Source organism: Clavelina lepadiformis, chromosome 9 (genome assembly GCF_947623445.1).
Source record: "Clavelina lepadiformis chromosome 9, kaClaLepa1.1, whole genome shotgun sequence".
Lineage (NCBI taxonomy): Eukaryota > Metazoa > Chordata > Ascidiacea > Aplousobranchia > Clavelinidae > Clavelina > Clavelina lepadiformis.
This window is the reverse complement of record NC_135248.1, coordinates 11,937,717-11,944,002: the sequence shown is the minus strand read 5'-3', so window position 1 is coordinate 11,944,002 and position 6,286 is coordinate 11,937,717. Positions and strand designations below refer to the sequence as shown.

The 6,286-nt window shown below is 37.9% G+C and overlaps 1 long non-coding RNA gene across 1 annotated transcript; it reads left to right on the top strand.

Annotated features, from left to right (window-relative positions):
- The first annotated feature begins 944 nt into the window (after positions 1 to 944).
- LOC143470907 (uncharacterized) lies at positions 945 to 3,157 on the top strand. Its single transcript, XR_013119425.1, has 5 exons — positions 945 to 1,137; positions 1,212 to 1,298; positions 1,370 to 1,492; positions 1,591 to 1,690; positions 1,813 to 3,157. It is a non-coding gene; the product is annotated as an uncharacterized LOC143470907 (long non-coding RNA).
- The last annotated feature ends 3,129 nt before the right edge of the window (positions 3,158 to 6,286 follow it).

Here is a 6,286-nt window from a genome sequence, read left to right as displayed (position 1 = left end):
GAATCGTAATTCACAACAATATACTATAGTATTGTGTAGGGCTGTGGCATTGTTAAGCAATAGGAGAGCTTGTCGCAAATTTTCTAGCAAGAAGCTGGCACCTTTTTGCTTCGAGACAACCTTGGAGCAAGTTTCGTGCGTTTATTTAATCAGCTGAGGAATTTGCGCGAGATTTCTCGAATCTTCACTGCGCGTGTTCGTTCCACAATTTCATTCTTTTACCTCGTGCAGTTGAGGTGGTTGGTTGGTGGTTATGAGTAGTTTTGAATTTACAACACAATGGATGCAATACAATGGATTTATAATAAAGCGGAGTTCAGTTTGGTGTGACCGGTTTGAAGTAACAGCTTGTCTATGCTGATTTGAAACGTCACTGCTTGGCTTAAGGCCCATATTTGTTGGCCGATTAGTCTGACTTGTTTAATAACGATAAATTTTTGGTCAGGACTACAAGTTGTATTTTGTTTGATACTGAAACACAGCTCGCGCTTGTTGTTGAATTTGGTATTTGTTTGACCTTTGTTGCACACTTTTATGTTATTGTTGTTAACCTTTGTTCCTGCTTTGTTGCAACTGCTCTCTGCGCGCGCATTAGCGTCTTGGTCTCGTTGTTGCGTTTCTGCGCTTTGGCGTTTGTACAGTTTGTGTTAAAGAGTATTTTTGGAGCCTGTAAATTGGTGATTTTTTTGGATTTTTTGAGTTTTTTTTTGTTCGCGTTCATTGATTTATTTTTTCCTGGCCATGCAGTGACCTTCAGTTTAAATATGTTCAGTTTCTCTGGATTCTGTTCAAAAGTTGAGCTCGAGGTATCTGGCATCTGGTGTTTCAGGAGAATTTGTACCCCCGAAGCTGATCTGAAATCTTCAAATCTGAACATTTCTTGCTGTGAACTGAACATGTCAAGATTTGTACCAGAACTACAGTATACGTAGGCAGCATAGAAAATTAGAAATCTGCTTTGGCTTTGTTCAGTTCAGTAAAATTGTGTTGGGGGTGTATTTTAAGCTTTATTTAACATTACGGTTACTTTATTTACAATTATGATCTCATTGCATGGAGCCCAAGTTTGATAATGATTGTGTCCTCCCCATCACCCCTTTGTGGGTCGTCACCATCCTACGATAATTTATAGTTCAGGTGAGTTCGTTTTATTGCTGAAAATAAAACTTGAATTTTTTCATACTCGTTTCCCAAGATATTTCTTCCATCAGCTGAAGGTTCTACTTTGAAGTTCCAAGTTTTCTAGTCACTTTCATCTACTTCCGTACAACGAGTAACTAATAGTGGTTACGCCAATAGTAAGTGGAAATGTAATGTCTTTCTTGGGCCCGTATCTAATTTTCACCGTATTAAATATCGATTCTTGCAGGTCATTTCCCTGATAGTTTCTCGTATAAACCAAACATTTTCACGTTTCATGTTTCCCAAACATTGTGACAACTTACACAAGCTTCAAGACGTACATATACAAGACGTACAAGACTTCAAAACAGTAATGAAATTATTAGACACATAGCTACGATTAGAAGCTACTTCAAAGTTTTAGCAAGTGTATTCGATCGTCAACTAATAATAACAATATTGTTTCAGACTCTTTCAACATTCAATTCCACTTCAATAACTTCGATAGCGTTTGTTCAATATCAAGAAGCTGGCGGTGCGGCCTCGACCTAGCTATAGCTCGCCATCGGTAGGTCTCGTTTGAGCAACTAGTTTCCTGAAATAAACTAATGAATTGCTGGTGTCAAGCTATTAATCATGGGTGATGGTTTGGCTGTGTAAGCATGGGTTGACCCTTCTGTTACTTTTAAGGTCTCATGGAAGTCCAACCACCAATCAACCAACCAACCAAAGCAATGTTTAGTGGCAGGGCTTTATAACGTTAGGAGCGCGCTGGTAACCAACGAGGGACGATGAGAAGAAGTAGCGATGAGACAAACACGGAAGAGAGAGGAAGCTTCCGATGACAAGTTGCTGGCGCGCCAGTGCATCGTAGGTTACGGTTCAGGCGGCATTACCATCGCACATTGCGCCCCTGGTGTAGAAATGTTAAACCATGTAGTGCAGCAAAAAGGGACATTATGTTATCAGACTAATATAACTTCTATAAGAATTCATTAAATTCACCTCCATGAAAGACAGGGACATTTCGTATTTTTGTGTGTTTCTACTTCCTTCCTTCCTTCCTTCCTTCTCTTTTTCTATTATTTTTGTCGTCGGTATAGGGCGTCAATGCAAATGCGATGGTAATTTTTTTTCAGTTAGGGTATATCCCAAATGTACCTGAAGTAGTGAAGTCTGGAAGATCTGAGGTAAATTTTCAAATATCTTGTTTGCTTAGGCCCTTTATATGTTGCATAGTTTACAATGATATTTTTTTTGTTACAATAATTTTGCTAATAATTGTGGGTGTTAACATAATAGCAATAATAATATGGAGAAGATTAACTATTGCTTATTTTAATACCTGTTACATTTACATTTTACCATAAATGCAAAGATAATTTTAAACATTTTTTCAATAAAACTGTTTTGCGATTTAACCAAAGGACAGTTATCTAAAACCAGTAACAAATTTACTGGGATTACCTTATATAGGCCTACAATAAGATAGTGGAGGTGCTGGAGTCGATGGCATAATGACTTTCTCTATCTCTTAAAATTGATGGGATTGTTGTTGTGTATTGTTTTATCGCTTGTCTTATTCTCTCATAGTCTAAATCATCGAGTTCTTCTGTCTTATATTGTTGTGTGTTGACTGTTTTATCGTCGGGAGGGTGCAGGACCCGATGCAGCACTGGGTTCGCCAAGCCCAAAGCGATCCAGTGTCCCCGGCCCAAATTAAGAACATTTTGCCCTCGCGCCCTTATACTAGCCTGCATTCTCATAACCCTATCCTAGGGGGACAAAGTGCCGTGTAGAATAGGGTAGGGACCTCCGACATTTCGCGCCTCCCCTAGATGGCGGCACTCAATATAACAAGTAGGTCCGACGGGGCATTAAGCCACAGACACAAACAATTCGACGCTTATGGGGTTTGTTGTGGGTCCTCAGATAAAATAGTGCTCCTAGGGTGTAGCTCGCTTAGGTTATCCAGCGCTATTTTATTTCAATCTTGCGAATAAACTTTTAGGGGTTTTGTTTTCGGAACTACACAATTCTATTTAGTTATTCCCATTGTGTCCATCGACTCCAGTGCATTTCTATTTTTTATATATACTGTATCTTATTTTAGGCATAAGACTCTATACTTTCCTTTATTCTGGCACTCCAACCTAATGCAGCGGTTGGATCGGTGCCTTCGCGCGCAACACAACCTAAAACAAACAGAATCTTAAAGATGATTCCCATACGGGTTGAGTTACCGGTGTTGGTTTCAACTATTTTTTTTTCAGGTTATCAAGTAAAGTATTACAAAGTATCCTAGGTAAAGTATCCTAGTAAAACAATCCTAGGTTGACCGCACTTCGGTCTGGTTGACTGAATTTTCAGTCAAATAAAATCCAAACAACAACAATAGGCCACAACATCTAACGCGACCATATGCCTTCTCTTATTGCCTTGTATAAAATTCTCACAACACACCACACCTCGCGATACCGGCTAGGTCCCTCCAACATTTCTTAGATGAGGTAGGGTCATGACTTGTTTTGTTTTTGCCTTTTCCTCCATAGAAAACTTTTAAAAAATTTCTTCTTGGGTCCCCAAATGCATGTCTGCCCAACCCCTTTGTTTCATTTTGCGCGATTGCGGCGGTTATTTACAGGTTACAGGTAATTATATGAAATGAAACAACGATCTACGGTTGGACGGATTCCCCTTGGCTTTAAGAGAAGGAGGTCGCATCGTAACGTACCAAAGCCTATACCAAAAAAGTATAAAGTACAAAACATATTCGGTATTTTCGGTAGTTAAAAGAAGAATTCGGTCTTTGTGTTTTTACAACGGTCTTTATCCTACTTCTCTACACCCATCGGTAGCGAAGTGGGGGATTCTCCCCGTTCCCAAAGAACCGTTCCGACGACTGCCACCTTGACGCGGTGGAACGGCTTCAAAAACTAAGAGCAGTCGACTTTTTGGCAACATTGCCAAATGCACTCAATTTTAAGCTTTTACCAGCATTAACCGTTTAGATTTTTTTGCAAATTTTTAACGTTGGCGTTATAGCAGGCCTACATCAGCTATAATTCTATGGCTTCGTACTTTTAATGAAGATTTTGTTCTATATTTTTTTCAGCCAAAAGAAGTTGTCTTTTGATCCTGTGCCTAAGACGTACGCTCAAGCTTCTTTGATGGAACGACGACAACATGACTTTCTATAAAAGTGTTCAATATTATCTATGCAATGTTTATACCGTTGCTGTGTTTCTAGTTCTCACATCATGTCACTACATTGCACGTCACACTGCATATTACGTCACAATTTCTTGCATGTTCCATTCTAAATGGTCTTAATTTCTGACTGATGGGCCGCGGCTCTTAACGGTTACAGGTTCTGGCTATCTTGTGGACTACCCTCGTTACCAGCGGTTAAAAGATCAGATCACAGATCAATTCTTACAACAAAATATACAAAACACAGATGTTCCAAAAAATTAAAATTAGAAAATTCTTTAAAAAATTTATCTTTAAAAAATTTAACTTACAAAATTCTAGAAATAATGAACCATACAGCTGCATGATACATAATAAAATTGAAATCGTCAACAAATCGCAATCGAATTCGTCACACCGCTGATTGGTGACTGGAAAAAGGTCATTTCCAAATATTTCCGCACAAAACAATATAAACAATATAAATTAAATCACTGGAAAACATTATTGGATATTAACATTATTATTACAAAGCCTCATGGTAACCTAATTCTTTTAATAAAATATATGAAATACACAATGTTAATGCAAAATAAATGAAACAAACAACATGATACATAACAAAGTAACACTTCGCAAATCGCAAAACCGCAATCGAAACCAATTGCTGATTGGAAACAGATTGTAAATCTTTGCTGTGATAAAAATGTAATAAGATAAAATCCTGTAATATGATAAAATAATATATTAACTCGTAAAAATACTCATAGGCTACGGTTTAAGTGTTTCAGAACTTGTGGCCGCAAAACAATATCATTGGTTTAATATAATGTAGCAAAATTCTAATATAGAATTGTGTAACAATATAAAATATGCCATGATTGGCTGATAACGAGCTTTCATCAGTGACACTGCGCGTCACTTTGTGAGTAATGGTGGGATTGAAAAACATATCTATCGAAAATATAACAACAATATTTAGCAATTTGTGAGTATAACAGCTTAATGGTGGAAGCTTTATTAATAAAACATTGGAACCCGCGTCTTTATAAATGGCACGGCTTATTAATAAGTTACAATTAAATTTGTCATACTGTTTTCTGTTGTCATCATATTTATTTTGCATCTATTGCGCTTATTTCTGTTTCCTTGTATTCAGTTTGACATTTACTGTGTACATTTTGTATGTTTTGTGTGTGGGTTATATTAATTGATAATGTTATGACTTATGTTATGTTATGTTAGTTAGAATAATTCCTTTGAAAGTTTTAATATCATTAACGTGTAGACTACCCATCAAGGGGTCGCATATGCCAGTAGTGTCTAATTGCTTGTTAGCGTATTTTTATTCTTCAAGAATGTAGCTGTGGGCTCCTTTTACCATGAATGCACCATTAAAAATGTAATAGACACAATGTGATGTATACCAAAACCCATGCTCTGATCCAATGATATAGATTATAGATTATAGACGGTCAGCTCATGGGTGAATAAAACGCAATGCAGGGAGGAGAAATCTGGTCAACTGCCCCAAGTCACCTACGTTTTTGGAACTGATGCTCCTGCTAGTATGGGTTCAATTGGGTTATTGGGCGGTGCAGTAGGGAGAATTTTTTGGATCGTCTATTCCGAAACACACATGTTTGCAATAAGGCAAAACAAAAAGAATGAATCTATAGCAGGGTCGTACAAATTCTGCCTTCTTGGATCAAGACATAACATGTGATGTTATTGCATGTATACTTTTCATTGTCGTCGAGTGTGCTGGTACTACCTTTTAAAAATGACGACTCTATGGCGCAACGGTAGCGCGACTGACTGCACTGCACTCGGTGCTGGAGGTTCAGGGTTCGATTCCCGGCCTTAGCCTAAGCTCTTAAGCCACTCATGCGTGAATAAAACATAAGCAGTCTGGTCCACGGCCACAAGTGTAACGTAATACCGACTGATAATAACCTTCGAAACTGGAACT